Consider the following 19,481-nt stretch of genomic DNA (forward strand, 5'->3'; position numbering starts at 1 on the left):
AGCAGAGATCAAGAGTCGAACACTTAACTGACTGAGCCACCCAGGCACCCCAAGAGGTGTTATTTTTGATGTTTGTATAATACATTTAAAGTGAATTCCAATAAAGGCTCACTACTATTTCTCTTGCTCAGATAGGTCTATTTGAAAGACATTGAATCCTTTAAAAGCCTGAGTTTATGTAGCTTTGTATCAAATCACAAAGTTGTTTTCTTTTTCTTTAATGTAATTGGAACTTGTAGGGGAGTGGTAAGGGTAAATTTCAAAAAGTTGGAAGTAGAGATTTATTACTTATGGCAATACTCAGGAATCTCTATTTTTCAGTTTACTTTCAAAAGACGAAGTTCTTCAAAATTCCACATCAGCCTGCGTGGGATCAGTTATACACAACATCAAAATTAAAGTTGTATCTATGAGTTTCCAATATCCAAATAGCTAACTTTAATGAAAATAAAAGACAGGAAGGAAAAATATTCTACCAAAATTACATTTTAGCTTGTTTTTCTTTGCAAACATTCTTCACTAGTTTAGCAGTATTGTTCCTTGTGCTCAAAAGATGCTCAGGTCATGGGGCGCCTGGGTGGCGCAGTCGGTTAAGCGTCCGACTTCAGCCAGGTCACGATCTCGCGGTCCGTGAGTTCGAGCCCCACGTCGGGCTCTGGGCTGATGGCTCAGAGCCTGGAGCCTGTTTCCGATTCTGTGTCTCCCTCTCTCTCTGCCCCTCCCCCGTTCATGCTCTGTCTCTCTCTGTCCCAAAAATAAATAAACGTTGAAAAAAAAAAAAAAGATGCTCAGGTCATATCTATTAATATTTGTGGATTAGTCAGTAATTTTACTCTACTTTTATTGCTTCATGGGGTTAGTTTTTTTGTTTAAGTTTATTTATTTATTTTTGAGAGAGAAAAGAGAGGAGGGGCAGTGAGAGAGGGAGAGATGGAGTCCCAAACAGGCTCCAAGCTGTCAGTGCGGAGCCCAACGTGAGGGCTCAACCTCATGAACCGTGAGATCATGACCTGAGCTGAAATCAAGTTGGACACTTAACCGACTGAGCCGCCCAGGCGCCCCACTTCATGGGCTTAGTTGATAGCATTTGCTTTTGCCCAGTCCTACCATTATTTTACCTTTCCCATGCCAAGTGTCTTAAACAAGCCAACTTGGACTATCTGTGGCTTTTTAAAATTTTTATTTCAAATTTTAAAAAGTATAGAAAAAAATAATAGGGATGTTCATTCCTTTTGTCTCCTACTCTTTCCCTCTGTTTACATTTTCTTCTTCCCAAGGCCCCTGGGTGACTCAGTCAGTTACGTCCAACTTTGGTTCAGGTCATGATCTCACAGTTCAGCAGTTTGAGCCCCCCATCAGTCTCTGTGCTGACAGCTCAGAGCCTGGAGCCTGCTTCCAATTCTGTGTCTCCCTCTCTCTCTCTTCCACTCCCCCACTTGCGCACACTTTATTTCTCTCTCAAAAAATAAATAAACTTTAAAAAATATTTTTTTAAATAAATACATAAATTTTCTTCTTCCCAAAGTATGTTTTCTGTAATTATTTAAGTAAGAGTCAGTGGGTGGTAAATCACTCGGTCTTATTTATCTAAGAGGTCTTTATTTATCCCTCAGCTATCAGTAATAGTTCAGCTGGGAATAGAATTCTACTTTGACATTTATTCTCCCTCTAGACTTTTGGTGATATATTTCACTATGTTGCCACTATCACTGCTGGGGGAAAGTCTTTGGTTGACTTGTTATTTCTGGATTATTGATTTTTGTTCCGTTTGCTTTTATGGTTTTTCTCTTTGTCTATAGTGTTTTTCAGTTTCACTACACTGTGTTTAGATGTGGCATTATTTTATTTTCTTGTTGGAGACTCTCACGCTTCTTGAATTGATGGTTTATGTCTTTCATCAATTCTGGAAAACTCTTAGTTATTAATTATTTGAATATTGCCATTCTTCCATTTTCCCTCTTCTCTTTTTCTTGCATCCCTATTAAATAGATATTAGACATTCTCATGCTGTATTTCATATCTTTTTACCCTTCTTTTATTATTTTTATCTCTTGCTACTGCAGTCTGAGTAATTTTCTCGGGCCTATCTTCAATTCATTAATACTTTCTTGAGCTATGTCTAATCTGTTGTTTAACTTGCCCATTAAGAATTATAATTTTGGTGACTGTATTTTTCATTTCTGGGAGTGCTGTTTGCTTGTCTTTTAAAATCTATTTAGGTGTATTTTGTTTCTTTCTTAAGTTTACAGTTTCTATTCTATGTCTTTGATCACCTTAAACATACATTTTTTGTGTGTCTTCTTTTATTTTTTATTTTTTTAATGATTATTTATTTTGAGAGAGAAGGAGAGAGAGAGAGAGAGAGAGAGAGAAGGTGAGTGGAGGAGGGACAGAGAGAAAGGGAGAGAAAGAATCCCAAGCAGGCTCCATGCTGCCAGCACAGAGCCCAACTTGGGGCTTGATCCCATGAACTGTGAAATATGACCTGAGCCAAAATCAAGAGTAGGATACTTAACAGACTGAGCCACCTAGACACCTCTGTGTCCCCTTTAGATTAGTCCCAGAGTTATCATTATCTGGGGCCAAATATTATGTTGGCTTGGGAGTTTATGTATGTGGAAGGTGATAAAAGCAAACCCCAAACTCATGTAGTACTTGGGACTATGATTTCAAATTCTCAGGGAAGGTGGTGTTGTTGTTGTCGTTACCCAGAACCCAGGCGGGGACTGCCGGAACATCTTTTCATCTTCCTGTGCCAGTGGATAGATTTTCCCCTGCCCATTGTTTCATTGCTTAGAACTAGACTTAAGTGTCTTATTTCCAATGTCCCACCTCTCAAAGGCCCACAGCTTTGTTTCCTGTCCCCAAGTAGACAACAAAAAAGGCCTGTAGGCTACTGAGACCAGTAATCCTCTCCCAGGGCAGCTACCATGTCACCTCATAACTTCTTGCTTTTAATTTCCCTTCTCATTTCTTGTGTACTTACTTCGGCGTTTTGAAAGAATCATATATTTCACTCATCATTTCCAAGTACTTATATAGCATGTGAGATTTTGAGTTTTCTTAGTCCACTTTCCTGCCAGTCTTCTGCTGGATTCTTGGTTTGCTTCTCATGCAGATGAGGGTGGGCCTTTGCACTGTGAGGTTCATGTGCAAGCAGAAGTTCCCATGGCAAGGCTGGTGGGGGCGGGGGGGGGGGTTGCAAAATGAGTAAAACAAAGAGTTGAAAGACTGTCGCCAATTCTTTCTCTTCTGATCCTACCTGATGAATCTTCCCTAAGTACAACCTTGGGACTTTAATTTTCTTGGTCGAAACCTTCATTTCACACCCTTTCACTCTGTGAAAGGCCACCTGTCTTTCTTCCCCCCTGCACCTCTATGAACCCATGTTTCACTTCTGTGCTTCTCTGCCTCCTTCCTAGATGGCCACTGATCTCTTCCTCCTGGCTGCCTTTCATCCTATCTTTCCAGGTCCCACCTGGGGTACTTCTCAGTACCTCATCATCAAAAAGGTTTACTTGGTTTCTTTCCTGCTGAGTCCATAGAACTGTGCAAATGTGGATATACACACCTATAAATCTCTGTCTGAAGCACTGTATCATTCTCTCATGCAAACTGCACTGTCTTTATTGAAATAGAATACTAAAGTAGGCTAGAATAGAAAATATTAGAGTATGGTATAGGTATGAAGGGTAAATATTGCTTAACAGAAATTTGAGTCATGTGTATGTATACCAGCCCATAATGTAAATGTATATTTATGTATATTTTTATGGCGGGTGGATGGGGGATACAGATTTTGTAAAGTTAAACATTATACTAGTCAGTAAGTTCCTTAGAGGCAATAATTGTGTCTGATTCATCTTTACATACACACACACACACACACACACACACACACACACACACAGCAGGTCCCCATATCTAGGACTCTGCTTTATATACAGTATACGGTAAATAGTTTTTGAATAAATGAATGAGTGTATGAATAAGTGAATGGATAGATGGGTGAATAGATAGAAAAGTTAATATAGTAGCTTACAAGGAATGTCTTTGTAAGAACCTGTGCTTCTCAGGGTCATTTTTCCAACCTCTAAACTGATAATAGTGGATTTTGTTTTGTCCTTTGTACTCCTTAGCAGGTGATACCCTCAAATCTGCTAAGTATAACTAACACTGATTCTCAGCTTTCTGCCTTGGGGCATCTAAGGATACCTCATTTTTCATTGATAGGGTCACCTGCTTCACCTTAGCAATATGTGAAGAGGAGAGGTGGGTTGACTCTTAGCAGTTGGACACAGTCTCAGAATATACATTCTCATTATCTAGGAGTCTCTCCATTTATATAGCATCTGTCACTGTAGTCACAGGCAATTACCTTCTCAATAAACTCTTCCAAAAACAAGACTCTCCAGCTTTTCAAAAGCAAAAGCACCCATAATCTTGACTTTGTTTATTTAATGGACAAGAATGGATAAAGCCAAAGACAAAACAACTTTCCATTCAGTCTGATCTGAATTTGAATCTTGATTCAACCTCTTTAGTGTCATGTGGCCTGGAGGCAGCCAGTCAATCTCCCTTTCTTATCATTTGCAAAATTCGAGTAATGTGATGTACTCCTAGCACATAGAACAGTCGAGAGGGATAGAGGGAATGTGTGGAGCTCCTGGTGTAATCCTTAGCACCCACGAAGTGCCCAGGCATCACCATCATCATCATTGAAGAATTGGTATCAAGCAACCAAATCTTCTGGTATATTTCTTTGGAGGCCAGCCTGCTACTTACTTCCTCACTGTGTTCATTCCAAAGGAATAGAGGGGGCGCCTGGGTGGCTTAGTGGGTTGAGCATCCAACTCTTAATTTCAGCTCAGGTCATGATCTCAAGGTTCATGAGATCAAGCCCCATGTTGGACTCTGTGCTGAGCCTGTTTGGGTGTCTCTTTATCCCTCTCTCTTCCCCTCCCCTGCTCCTGTGCGCTCTCTCGCTCTCTCTCTTTCAAAATAAATAAATAAACATTTTTTAAAAAAGGAATAGATGCTTCAGCAGGGAGATTCGATGCCTGCTGTTGGCCATTCACTGTTACTATCAGATGGCTGTCCTAAAATCTTCCATGGCTATGAAAGGACAACCAAAGCTGGTTTAAGCAGACCTGGTCTAGATCCTTTAGGGACTTGTACTCTGGGAGGCGACAGAAGCAAACAAAGAAAGTATACAAGAGAAGACAGCACCCCACTATCTCACTGTGTCTCTAGAAAAATACTGGAGGCTTACTTGGATATAATTGTGAAAACCTAGAAAATGAAATCAGGGATTTGAGCTGAGCCTACACAGAATGGTTTTCAAAAGCTTTCCGAGAGGAAAACGTACTGAGTTCTTGAGGGTCGAGGTCTCAGAAACAAGTAGGAACATCATCGTGCCAGGCCACACTGTGAAGCCAGTGGCCCAAATTGGGAAAGGCTGGATTATTCAACTAAGTAAAGCAGTTCAGAAAATTTCAAGAACTTTTTTTCCCATCCATGTGTTTACATTTATTGCAAACCTCAGAGAGAGAACTATCTAATTTTCTTAAAGTTAGTCGTCAGTCAAACTGATTTTCTTCCCCTCCTCCTCACTGCATTTTATTGAGATATCATTGTCATATAAATGATATAACATTATATTAGTTTTAGGTGAATTCATTTTAGGCAAATTGGTATTAGTTTTAGGTGTATAACATATGATTTAATATATGTATATATTGCAAAATGATCACCACGATAGGTGTAGTAACAACCATCACCACGCAGTTACAAAGATTTTTTCTAGCAATGAGAACGATTAAGATCTACCTTGGTAGCAACTTTTAAATCTACAATGCGTGTTGTTACTACAGTTGCCATGCTATACATGACATCCCCAGGACTTAGTTACATTATAACCGGAAGTCTGTACCTTCAAGAATTTTCAACCACACTTCTCAGGCTGCCTCTTTCTTCCGCTCTCCTCCCTCTAATTTGGCCGACAGACAAGAAACTTGATTTTTCATCACAGCCCTGTTGCCAGCCTATGCCTCCAACAAAGCATTTAAATGTGATCCCTCATTGTTGTCTCCTCTATGAAATGTTAACAATCAGGTGCAGTTCTAGCTCTAATGTATATAATAAATGAAATACCAGCATCAATTATTCACATCTCTGGATGCATTAAGTGAATCCACTCTGGTTTAAGCTTCTGGTATCCTTGCAAGGAGCTACAGGGGAAACTAAATTGGATATTGGGCTGGGGGTTTCATCTAGATCTGTGGTCTATCGGCATAAAATGTCAACAAAAAGAACAAGAAATTCTCATTTTCCCAAGACTTACTCAGAGAGCAAATGATTTATTCTCAACTTTGAAACCTGGAAAAGGGAAAAAACACACCTAACTTTCATCCTGTCCTCTAGCAGAGCCTGGGGCTGAGCAAGAGGGCAGTGCTCGCCTTCCCCCCATGTTCTGATATTTCAAAACATGTTTATGATAAACAGTGATGTGACAATTGGAGGGTTTATTATTGGGATTGCTTGAGAGCACCTGCTTGCAAAGTCGTTAACGGGCAAGATACAAGCCGGATCTTCCAGACATTATCCCTGAGTTAAGCTTGGAGCACAGGTGTGAGGTGAGAGACACTTATTCATAATGATGCTAACTGTGCTGTTCTGGAATGGAGACTTCATAACATTACATGATCTAGCAGGCTTGCTAACATAAAACAAACAAGGCAATTTCTGTTTTAATGTAAGACCAAAAGTAAACTAAAGGTAGCACAACATATCTTCTCGTTGTGCAAGTCTTTGAAGAATCCAGGATGCCAGGATTGCACCACACATCATGAATCTGTAATGAAATATGCCTTAAGACCAAGCCTGTGCGAATACCAGTCACGGCCAGCTGGCAGAAAGATGGAAAGGCCAAGCAATTAGTTAATGACAGCATTACTGCACGCTGATGTTGTTTTAGGTTCAGGCAGTAACGTCTGTTGACAAACCTTTGTTCCTTGGCCCTGTGTCTCAGGCTTCCAGCTCCTCCTGAGTGCTGATGTCACAAGGCTGGCATCAGGACAAGTCTCCTGTTAACCCTGAAGTTGAGCGGGACCTTGTCCACTGGTAGCCCACCAACAACAAACTATATGTAATGAGTTGTTCTAGCAGTTTTAGTGAATTCAGTTGTGGCTCTAAGTGATCAAGGCCTTTGGCAAGTGAAATGCACATTCACCCTAGTCTCCTCTTTTGATTTTAGACCAGATACAATGAGCTAACAGACCCAGGTTAGGATATAGTCAATTTGTAGTTATAAAAGACCCTTTTTTTCACCTCTGACACGTACAGAGACTGAATTCAGCCATGGTCCTGTGTTTCGCCACTTTAGATACCTGAGTTATCATCAGACTTCTCAGTATCAGAAAATATCAGATTTTTTAATCAGCAACCTTTTTAATATTTAAGAAATTTGTGAATTAGGAAATGCTGCTCTACTAATGGAAGGTTAGAATGACTGCCTCTAATTAAGTATGTATCTTTATGTGGTAGATCATCATGAAACCTAATATAATTAGTTGTGTTTATAGCCTGATAGCTATTCGCTAACCTTAACCGTGTGATATTTCGTAATGATACTTCATCAAGCCGGTGATTTTTCGGCACTGTCTTCTATGCCTATCTTCCTATCCTAACCAAATGTCTGTTGACTAAGGGTGTGTAAATAGCAGAACGCCAGCTTTAATGCCTCTCTGTCTGCACTGTGGATGCCAGTCAGCTTCCCAGAAGGACAACCAGCTAGTGGTTTTAGCCAAGCTCCTCTTTAAATAGAGGCCTCTCTTGCTTCAACAAATCTAATACGGGAAATATACAGAGAATAAAAATAATTTCTAGATATAGTTCCCTATCGAGTAGAGTCATAGAATCAAATTAACGTTGTCCTGAAAGGAGACCAAGAAACCACTACTTGACAAAATACGGACTCATTTTCCAAATTATAAATAAATAACTTCAAAAATAGCTATTTCTTAGCAAATCACCTCAGCCTGGTAGCCCTTCCTTAATATATCAAGGCATTCACCAGAAATCTGGAAAATCACCCTAACCAGAAACAAAATAGTATTGTAGTTAAAGCTAGAGATAATTGTTGAGAGGTTTCATTTAGCTGCTGAATGAAGTGATCTTTCAGATGAGCTCACAAACTCATTTTTTTTTTTGTATGCTGTTCAACTTAAAGTTTGTTTTCCTTGTTATGAATATTCTTGGAATCATATAGACAAAAAGCATTTCTTTTGTGGTTGTTAAGCTGGACGCTTAGCAGTGAAATGAAATTTAACGCACCATGATAGTAAAAGTTCACTTGAACCTTAGAGCAAATAAACCATATGCAAAGAATAATGAAGTAATAATAATAAAAAAACAGGTTTTTTAGTTGAACCTCATAGTATCCAATTCTGTTCATCCATTCATAAGGCCATAATTTTCATATCCAGTGACTTTATGAGAAGTTTATTAAAATTTCTTCTTGAGACCAGAAAACCAGGGGAAGGTTGTTCCTCAAGTTATTTTCGGTCTAGTTTTTTTTTTTTTTTTTTGGATTATATGCTTCTTTTACTATTTATAGAGACTTCATTTTAATGCAAAAGATGATTTGAAAATATCCCATCATATTTTAAAGTATCAGAAAGTGCCAATAATAATAAATTCAATAATATGACATAGTAATAAGCACTGGAGGCCCATCTGTACATTCACTGCGATATATTTCTGTGTTTCCATTTAGCATTTTGACATTCCTGAAAGTGATTAACACAAGTGTAGGCAGCAGCAGTCTTTACTGTAGCATTATAGTCATTTTAATCAGCCTATGTCTTGATTTCCACAGGTCATGCTGAGGTCATTTTATTAGGTATTTTTGATCGTCACTGTTTATATCTAGTACTCTTCAGCTTGAATGATTTCGTAGAATACAGTATTCTATTTGATGGTGTTTCATGATGCCTTTGAGGATTTCTACTCAATTCGTAAATTGTAATCACATAAGTGGGTGGGGGGGGGGGAAGTGGGGCTGGAATGTTCTAGTAGGTTTTTCCAAGATGATTCAACAGCCATGCCCAAGAATCAAAGACAACAAAAAGTCAGATTTTGATTGATCTAAAATGTATGTATTGCTTTTGATTGAGATATATTCACAAACCATAAAATTCACTTTTTTCAAAGAGGGCAGTTCAGTGAGTATTCACAAGTTGTACAGCCTTCAAACTGTCTAGTTCCAGAATATTGTCTTTTTTTTTTTTTTTTGAATGTTTATTGTTTGAGAGACAGAGCATGAGCAGGGGAGGGGCAGAGAGTGAGGGAGACACAGAATCTGAAGCAGGCTCCAGGCTCTGAGCTGTCAGCACAGAGCCCAACACGGGTCTCAAACTCACAAACCGTGAGATGGTGACCTGAGCCGAAGTCGGACGCTTAACCGACTGAGCCATCCAGGCACCCCTAGAACATTGTCTTTTAATAGCACTGTAAAAGATAGAGTAGGTAAGTAGGATTGGGATCTACTTATTTGTGTACTCTTCACCCCCTGGGTTTGTCTTTCATTGTACCAGAAAACCAAACCTTTTTTTTTTTTTTTTTTCCTTAGCTAAAGTAATTGGACCATTTAAGTTTTGACTAAGAAGCTTTATTTGGTTGTACGAAATGGGGTATGTTATGGATTTTACATAACCATAATCACGAAGAAGATGCTGCCGATGAAATTGCCTCTTTTAGCTCATGTAGAAAACAAAAATTCAAGATACTTATACACTGCAGAACTTCAACAGAAATGAAAATGTTTCTCTCCTTGTGGCAAATTCTGGTTCTGAAATGACAGCATCCCTCTTCGCTCAGGGTTCGCTCTAGCTGCTGGTTCCGATGATGGCACTGGGTGACCAAGTTCCACCCGAGAGGAGACTCGTCTGCAGCGCCGAGTGAACGGGTCTCTACTCACCACTGTTAGCTTCTGACCCGTCGGTAACACCATGAGAAAGTGTGTGGCACTCATTCCTTCCCGTTGAAACAGTGCTCCACACATACCAGATTGGTCAGTCAAGGTGTCCTAAACCCACATTCCCCCAGTGACACTGGGATCGATGTCTCACCTCATAAATGTCAGCCCTGTGGCTTGATCCATACCTACTTGCCCAAGGTTTCCTGGGATTCCCAGCCAACAGAATAACATTATGAGCTTGTCCAAGGCGAACAGTGCCATGTTCATGTTCAGGATAGACTCGCTATGGCAATAGAGAATGGGATCTAGGCAGTGGCTCCCATTCCTAAAGCTAAGTCATAACTGTCGGAGTTGCTTTGGTCTCCTGAAAATACAGTGCCATTCAGTCAGTTCGGGGGTGCTTCTCATTCATTCAGTAAGCGTTTTATTTTACATCAGCGTTGCAGTACAGTTTGCATACAATAAACTGCAGGGATTTTAAGCTTACAGTTTGATGAATCTGGCAAACTTATACACGTGTCTGCAGCACACAACCCAGCTGCATCCCGATGCAGTTCCCGATGAGTTCCTTGTGTCCTTTTTGTCATCCCGATGAGTTCCCTTGTGCCTCGTGCAGATGGACTGTAACGCCGCCGCTTGCCTCAGCAACTACTGATCTGTGTGTAGATTCCCATTTTCTGGAATTTCATATAAATGGAAGCCAAACGGTATGTACTCTTTTGGGTCTAGTTTGCTTCACTCAGCATAATGTATTTGAGACACATCCATCTTTTATTTTGTATCAGTAAGTCATTCATCTTTATTACTGAGTAGAATTCTATTCAGTGTATAGACCACAGTGTGTTTAGTCACCGTTTGATGGGCACTTGGATCAACAAATAGTTTCTGAGTACCATTTGAACCAGCACAAGTCTTGATCTCCACAGATCACGCTAACAAGGTATAAACATACATTGTTTGCCAAAATTTGCAAATTTCAGTGAAGCCTATTTCTTTGCCAAGTCCAATAGTCCCAAGTACAAACCCATTATTTGAACAGTGGAGAGGAAACTTGTATATATATACTTTATATAAAGTATATTATTTATCCTTTATATATACTTTTATAATATAAAGTATTTATGTAAAGTATATATATGCTTTATAACGATGTATAACACATGTATGTTTTATAAGGCATTTTTGATAATAGCTTACAGATAGATACATAGATAGTATTTTCCAACTTCCAAGAACAAATGATTGATGCTATGTATTGTACAAAGAGAAATAAGACAGACCATCATTTTTTGTTTATCATGTTTCAGGCATATACTAATCTTCACATTAACCCTAGAAGGTGAGTAAAAATAACAGTTTGTGTTTACATAGAGTCTATGTAAACAGTGCCAGACACTGCTCTTAATACTTGAATAATATTAACCTTCATGTCAACATCAGGAGGTAGTTACCATTACTACCCTACTTCACATAGATACAGAGGTTAAACAACTTGTCCAAAGTCAAACAGCTAGCAAGTGGTGGAACTGACATTCAACACAGACCATCTATCCCTGGGATTCGTGTTCCTAATACCACACTTGTGGTCTCCTTCATTGTTCTTCAGCGAAGCTGAAACTCAAAGATTTAATAAAACTTACCAAAGATGGTGTAGTCAAGGCTGATGCTCTGATTCATATCCTGGTTTGATTGACTCTAAAGTCCAAGGTCTGATCTACTTAGGAAATGATATATACTTATCCATGTACATTGGTTGCAAGGAAAGAACTAGAGAATACCAGAAGAACTATTGAAGAGTGAAACTGTGCTGTCCCTTCTTATAGGAGTGAACAGGGAAAGAGTAGTGGGATAAATAAACTTTTGAAGGACAAACGGAAGTTTTTGACGAGAGGTGATCTGATTGGGTCTGAGAAGGGTCTGAGATGTGAGTTTTATGTTAGTGGTGACAGAAGAAAATCAGAACGTGACTGATCTTAAGTCTCCAAGGATAGCCCTGGGAAATAGAAACATTTTAGGAGAAAGACTAGCCTATGAAGGACACACAGAAGGGGTGCCTAAAGAGTTGGGAGGAGAAAAGGCTGAAGAATGGGGTGATTCAAGTGGAAAAAAGAGAAGCTCATTGCAGCTGAAAGATCTGAAAGAAAAGCACTGAAAAATGGTCACCAGGTTTGTCATTTGGAAAGTCACTGGGACCGCTAGAGAGAGTATTTTTAGTGTGACAGAAAAGTTAGATTGCAGGTGGTTGAAGAAAACGAAGAGGGGAGGAAGGGAATACAGGATGCATAGACCACTCCTTGAAGAGCTAAAGATGAGAAGGGCATAGAAAGAAGACAGTGGATATGTGGTCAAGGCAGGCACTACGATGAAAAGATCTAAGCATGTTGATAACTGAGAGAGCCCACAGAGAGGGGGAGGGTGACGTTGGGGGATGGGGAGCTGTCTGATGGTGCAAGGTCCCAGAGGAGGTTAGGAAAGATCCATCCACATCCACTGAATGTCCACTTAATGGACGTAGCATGCACCATTAGTGAGTGTACTGGGACAAAAAAAGTCAAAAATAGCAACAAAATAGAATGTAACCCAGAAACAGATGACAAAAGGTGGTATCTTATATTTCTTGCTATCTGCCATAGTTTCACAAAGAAAAAAAATGCCTGTGGGAACTGCTCTTTTGTTCAATTAAAATGAAAATTAACTCTGTAGCTAAGTTTAATTGAAGTTTCCTCTCTACTGTTCAAATAATGGATTTGTACTTGGGACTATTGGACTTGGCAAAGAAATAGGCTTCACTGAAATTTGCAAAGCCAGCTGCAAATAGGACAGATTCTCTTGAGAGTTTTTAGAGATTTAGGGGTTTTTTTTTTGGTTTTTGTTTTTTGTGGTTTTAATTTTTTTTTATTTTAGAGAGAGCACGCATGCACGTGAGTTGGTAAGACGGGCAGAGACAGAGACAGAGAGAGAGAGAGAGAGAGAGAATCCCACGTAGACTCCACACTTAGCACAGGGCTCAGTCCCACAACACTGGGATCATGACCTGAACCAAAATCAAGAGTCAGAAGCCCAACTGACTGAGCTACCCAGCTAACCCACTTTTTTTTTTGAGTACCAAAATAGTCTTCCAGATTTGAATCTGTCTCCATATTTCATATCATGGGATACTACACATCACATTACTTGCTAGTACCTTCAACTGATTTGAGATACTCCCTATATCATTCACTTGATCTGGGAATATTTCCCCATTATTTTGGGTGAACATCAGCATATATTGTTTTATTTAAGGAGATTTATTTTAATAACTGAATAGAATAAAGGGAAACACAGTTGTGTCCATTTCTATAAGCACCCTCCTTCTACAAATCTCCGACTGTCCCAAGTCCTGCTCGTCAGTCTTATCAGAATGTCATGCGGTGATGTCCCTTTTTACCTGTGGACAAACCGAGGCAGATCTCAAGAGGGCTCGGTTCAACGATCCCCACAGGAAGCCAAAATGACCAGAGTATATCATCAGGGTGATTCAGACCCTGGGTCCCTCATTGCCCCTCGTGTAAGGGAGAGTCTTTTGAGGACAAACGGTCAGTACTCAGAACTGTGACTTCTCTGCCTCACCCCTTAGATCTGTTTCCAAAGTTGACTCAAACCTGGAATGAGTAATATCTGAAGAGAAAAATGTGTGTCAAACATAAAGATACTTTGGACCTCATTTTTCTGTAGTTCAGACTGCCTGTCGCTGTGAGCTGGACGTTCTGGATGAAGTGCTGTGGGTGGCATTTCACCAGTGGAGCCCAGAGCTCCCTGCTCTGAGGGGCCGTCACCGCGCGATGGGGCAGCTCACTGCTCACCCTCCTTGTGTTCTGAAGACAGATCCAAAGTGCAGTGATTCAGTTCTGAAAATTTTTGACAACTCAGACCAGATGCGTGAATTGTAAAATTTCACTGCCGAGAGCCATCAAAACCCTGAGTCAATGATGCCAAAACATGTTCTTATAATCAAAAACACTGTAGCATCAAGACTTGAGAAGTTTCGTAGTTGTTTTGTTTTGTTTTGTCTTTTTAAACATCTCACCATTAAATTAAATGGTTTCCTCTAAATTATATATTAAGAATTTAAATCCCTGTAATAATGTTAGATTTTATTTTTTAAGAGAGAAGAGCAATTACTCCTTATAATGTTTTTTTTTTCCTACTTTCTGTAACACAGCTTTCTAGTTACACTTGGAAACTTCCAGGAAGCTAAAATTAAAGCTTAAATGGTGTTAGTGGGAGTGCCCAATGCGCTGGGAAAACGGGTGGAACTTAGTTTCAGCTCCTAAACTTTATGAAAGGGGTTATGTATTTTAATCTTCTCTAATTTCAATAATAATGGTGTTAAAGGAATTTTAATACAGTAATGATTATCAGTTCTCCAGTACTCTCTGCCATTCATCTTTCAGTTCTGTGTGGTTAGGTTGGTATAATTTATCTTTATTTTACCTAAAAGTTAACTGAAGTTTACAGAGGTTAAGTAAAATTTGTATGTTTGTAAATAAAGGAGACCTAGGATTCAAATTCGAGTCTCTGACTCCAAAGCCCATGCTCTGAACTATTACATCAAACTACTATAATCACTAAAAGAGATTAAAAGAGCATCTTAAGCAAAGTTGGTGACGTATTTAACAAATTGAATAATCTCGTATTAACTCTGGAAACATTGCTGGTTTACACAGTTATGGAAATATCTCTGAGGGCAATAGTTTGTATCATTTTAGGTTAGTGAAATGCTACTCTATGGGACACATTTGGGACTTGTTTTAGGCCAGTAAACATTCAGATGTAGAAAATGATTTACTAAATAAGCCCCTTGTATTCCACAAATAGAACACCTTTTGATACATGAGACTTTCCTAGACTTGCCCGTGTCCTGTCGTGTATGGACCATCTTTTCTCTTAGAGCGTGGCCTAGTGAGAAAAGATTAGAAAGTAAAAATGTAGCTAGCATACACTGAAATTGTTTGGAAATTGAGGGAGAAGTCAACAGCCTTTCTCTGCCCTTTTCAGGTAGATACACACACAAAGAGCTTTCAGAGTTTATATTTTCTTAAGGGAGGGGAGGTTCTCAAGATGTGAGAAACAAACAGGGACCTGTCTTTTTTTATAGAAATACTTAAAACTCTTACAGGATTCTTCATGACAGGAGACACATCCCTCTGGGATGGGTCAGGACAGCAGTGTTCTTTGATTTCGGGGGGAGCACATTCAAAGAAAAGCCCATGGTGCAGACAGACCTGTGTCTGGCTTCTCACACAGTAGGCAAGACTATCTGTGAATGGAAAGAAATGGGGAGAGGGTCCCTTCTACAACTCTGTCAGGAAAAGATAAAATGTTGGGTAAGTGCTTATACTAAAATAAGTTTTAAGAAGTAGCTTATACTATCTTGAAAAAGTGAGATATTGTTAAGAAAATTTTTTGAGTGATGACAGAAGTGATGCCTCAAGTTTCTCCTGGGTTTCTTTTCTTACGGAGAATTTCAACATCACTAAAGTAGAAAGACAGTAAAAAGAAACCAACTTCAGCAATTATCAACTCATAGCCAGTTTATTACACACTCCTTGCATCTCCCCCAAATAATATTTGAAGCAAATACCAGAAACCATATTATATCATCTCTGAACATTTCAGCATGTACCTTTGAAAGATACGCTTTAAAACACAACCGCAATATCATTACCACACCTAAAAACAGTAATCCCTTAACATCCTCAAAGAGCCAAAAAGTGTTAAAGTTGCCAATGGCCTCATGAATGTCATATTTTTTTTAACGATTTTTTAAATCGGGATCCAGATAAGATCCACATATTGCAATCGTCTTGTTAAAAAATCAGTAGGAACCTCCGCTCCCCCCCCACCTGGCACCCTTTCACTCCACCCACCCACCCCCCGCCCCCCCCGCCCCCCCCCCCCCCGCCTTGCAACTTATTTCCTGAAAAAACACTTTTCTTTCCTTCAGCCTGGATTCTGCTGCTTGTGTCCCTTTGGCATAGTGTAGCATATTCCTCTAACTGCTGTATTTCCTAAAACCTGGACATTGCCTCTGACTTGGTCAGACTCAGGTTTGGTGGTGGGGGGGGGGGGGGGTTGTTTGTTTGTTTTGGTTAAGACTATTTCATAGTGTTTGCTCTCATCAGAAGGGACTTAATGTCTAGTTTGCTCTGTCCTGTGCTGCTCACAGGCCAAGGACTCCCAGCTTTGGACCACTAAGAATTTTCAGGGATCCATCACCCCAAAGTCAAGTTTTTTCACAATGATTTATCTTCAAAACAAATATACCATTCAATTCAACTAATGAGTTTTCAGTAAATAAGTAAAATTGTTATTAAAATACAGAATGAAGATAAGTTTTTTAAAAATTTAAAAGCATACTGCTCTTACTGGGTGACGGAGAGACCATCATTTTGAGACTCTGTCATAGCTGATTTCCGCTTGCTCTTTACCCATTGTTCATTCTGTGTTAATTTCACTTCACTACTTATTTAATGCTCTTTGAGAACCAAGATGTCTTGGATATACAAACCTTGGATTCTTAGACTTGGGATTCCATGCCGCTGGTTGGGATTTCATGCCGCCGGTCTCCTCCTGCAGGAGAACCTCAAACAGAAGTGTGCCTCTGCAGCTTTTCTTATGTGTGAGAACCTTCCTGGTGTTGGCTCTGTATTCCGATGACTCTCTTCTGAGCAAGTCTCCTCTCTTCTCTCCTCCCTCCCTCCCTTCTTTCCTAACTTTCTTTGCTCTTTTTCTCTCCACTTTTTATTTAGCCTGCATGATACTGTCTTCCCCAGGTCTACTTTTAAGCCTCCTGGCACTGATAAAATCTATGTTGATGAAAAGAAATTCCTTGGGATTGGTGAAACGTGAACTTGATTTTCTGTGCCCAAAGCTGTCTTTCCAAATGCCTAGACGTATCGTCAGACATTGAACAAACCCTGTCAGTGCTTCCCAACTATGTCCTGGGTATGAAGGGAGAGGGGGAAATTGCAACAAGGTGGAACTGCTTACAAGAATAGATGCAAACAAAGTCTCCTGTGACAACTAACAGGTGGCTCCGCGAAGGAGAACTGAGAACGGGCTTAATCTTGGAAGGAACATTTAAACTTAGTCTTCAAAGAATATGACTTCCCCCACTGCAGCAGGATGCTGTCTTTCAGAGAAGGTTCCCAAGATAGGGGCTCCTGAGTTATTGCAAAAGTCTACAGATCGACATGTATGCTAAGCATTATCTTTTAGTCTCCCGTATGGATGTATTCCTTTTTCTCTAATGTATGTAAAATAAATACTGTTGCTATTACAGTACAGAGCCATCTAAAAGTATCATTGAAATCACAGTATTAGCGCTGTATCGTTATGTATTTAAACAGATACTAAAATAGAAGGACTATCTGGTGTGTTTGGAGGTGTGAGTGTGTGTTTTACAGTTGGGAGTTCCTTGAAAAATTTTGACTTTAAAATGGGTCTTATAAAATACATAGTGGTAATGATTGAGCAACATTGTGAATGCGCTAATTAGCACTGAATTGTACACTTAAAAATAGTTACAGTGGCATATTTCATATCATGGATATTTTGCCACAATAAAAAAAGTATATTAGAAATTTGGGGGGGCCTGGGTGGTTCAGTTGGTTAAGTGACCAACTCTGATTTTTGGCTCAGGTTGTGATCTCAAGGTTCGTGAGTTCAAGCCCCGTGTTGGGCTCTGTGCTGGGCATGGGGTGGGGATTTTCTCTCTCCTTCTCTCTCTGCTCCTCCCCCACCCCTCTCTCTCTTTCTCTCTCAGAATAAATAAATGTAAAAAAAATTTTTTTTAACTTACAACAAAACACACACTCACGTGCAAGTAAGGGGAAATCTCATAGTTGGAGAAGCTGGATGTCATCGGCTTAGAGTCTTTATTTATTTGGCAGATGTTTAGCCATTACCAAGGAAGGCTCTGCTCTGTAACTTGAAGTGCAGAGTGTCCTGCACTTCTGGAGCTTGTGGTCCAGAGGGGATGGCACTTAGCTCATCCCTCAGGCACGTGTCGTTGCATAGCGTGATTCCACGCTGTGATGTGACTTCACACTATGGTGAGTGCTACGAAGAGGTGTACAGAGTTCTGCAGGCATGTGAGGTGTGGGGAGGACAGACCTGGTGTTCAGACTCAGAGAAGACTTCGCCATCTAAGTGACAGGTGCGCTGAGGCTTGAATAATGGGCGAATATAGACAGCAGTCCTAAGAGGTCATTGGCTGCTCTCCCATGTCGGTCTTTTCTCCTTGATGGCAGAAACCATGTGTTCTTCCGCATTCCACCCGCAGGTAGCATTTGGGACGCCGTGAGCCCTCGGTTTCTTGTTGAGTGGTGAATAAATAAAACACTGACTAGAAACGCTTATCCTGCGTTTGTTCCAAGGATGTGTGTGGGACCTGGCACCACCAGTTTCCATTTCTTGAATTTTCATAGTTTTAATTTAATTGGTTTTACAGAGAACCTCAGACGACATTACCACCTTCACGTGTACAGGAAATGTCTCAGGATTTCGTTGCGAGATTTGTCTTTTTGTACCATTAGCTGCATCTGTTGCTTCTTTCATGGTTCTGCTGTGTTCTCACCTACATTTTTGCATCCACTCTCCCACCAGTGTGTTCTAGATAGCATACTTTGAAGAGGAAAGGTCTGTTAGCCCGTAAGAACACAGTTTTCTCTTTACTTGAGATACGTATTTCGAAGCTGTGTATTTTGCAAATGAGAACAATTGATTCATATGGCTCGTGGTAAAGCATCAGATCTCCAGGCTGAGCCCATCACGTGCGTGCATTTCTTCAAGAACAAAGATTCTGTGGTGTAGGGGTGAGGTTTGCCATGTGCCTTAGGTGCATATTATCTTTTCAGGTAGAGGAGAAGATTAGAGAAGTGAGGCAGGGAGATTATATAGATGTGGTTGACAACATGTAAATTGAGTCTTTCTAGGACATCGACATTGGCTAAAGTGAAACTTACTATTTTTTTCATATATAACTTTTACATGGTTTCTCATCCTAAACCAAATTTTGGATCAGTATTAACTTCCACACCTAAAAAGAAAGAAAGAAAGAGAGAAAGAGAGAAAGAAAGGGGGGAGGGAGGGAGGGAGGGAGGGAAGGAAGGAAGGAAGGAAGGAAGGCAGACAAAAGAAAAGAAAGAAAAAGGACAGGTAAGGATAAACAGTTATCCTTAAGATGCCCTGCTGGAAAGTCAGTTAAGGCTTCCTAATGTAAACAAAGGTGCAATGATTTTGAAAAATTATTTCTGTAGACCTTTGTCACTACCCAGATTATTTCTGCAGAGATTTGGGTGTGACATAAATCAAATAACATGCCCCAAATTCACCAGTTACACACAGTAAATGTATTATTGGTAGGGTGTCCCTCAACACCAATCTAATGATTAGACTGTTTCTAAATCTTATTTTGTTTCTAAATCTAGGGACTTGGAATAGTGTATTACTTTCAAGT

The 19,481-nt window shown here is 39.9% G+C and overlaps 1 protein-coding gene and 1 long non-coding RNA gene across 11 annotated transcripts in view; one reads left to right on the top strand and one right to left on the bottom strand.

The window, feature by feature from the left end:
- The window catches only part of FRY (FRY microtubule binding protein), a 454,383-nt gene that overhangs the window by 240,948 nt on the left and 193,954 nt on the right, over nt 1-19,481 (top strand). The window lies entirely within an intron of this gene.
- The window catches only part of LOC123595418, a 51,866-nt gene that overhangs the window by 10,268 nt on the left and 22,117 nt on the right, over nt 1-19,481 (bottom strand). The gene's annotated exons all lie outside the window — the stretch shown is intronic.

This window comes from Leopardus geoffroyi, chromosome A1 (assembly GCF_018350155.1).
Source record: "Leopardus geoffroyi isolate Oge1 chromosome A1, O.geoffroyi_Oge1_pat1.0, whole genome shotgun sequence".
Lineage (NCBI taxonomy): Eukaryota > Metazoa > Chordata > Mammalia > Carnivora > Felidae > Leopardus > Leopardus geoffroyi.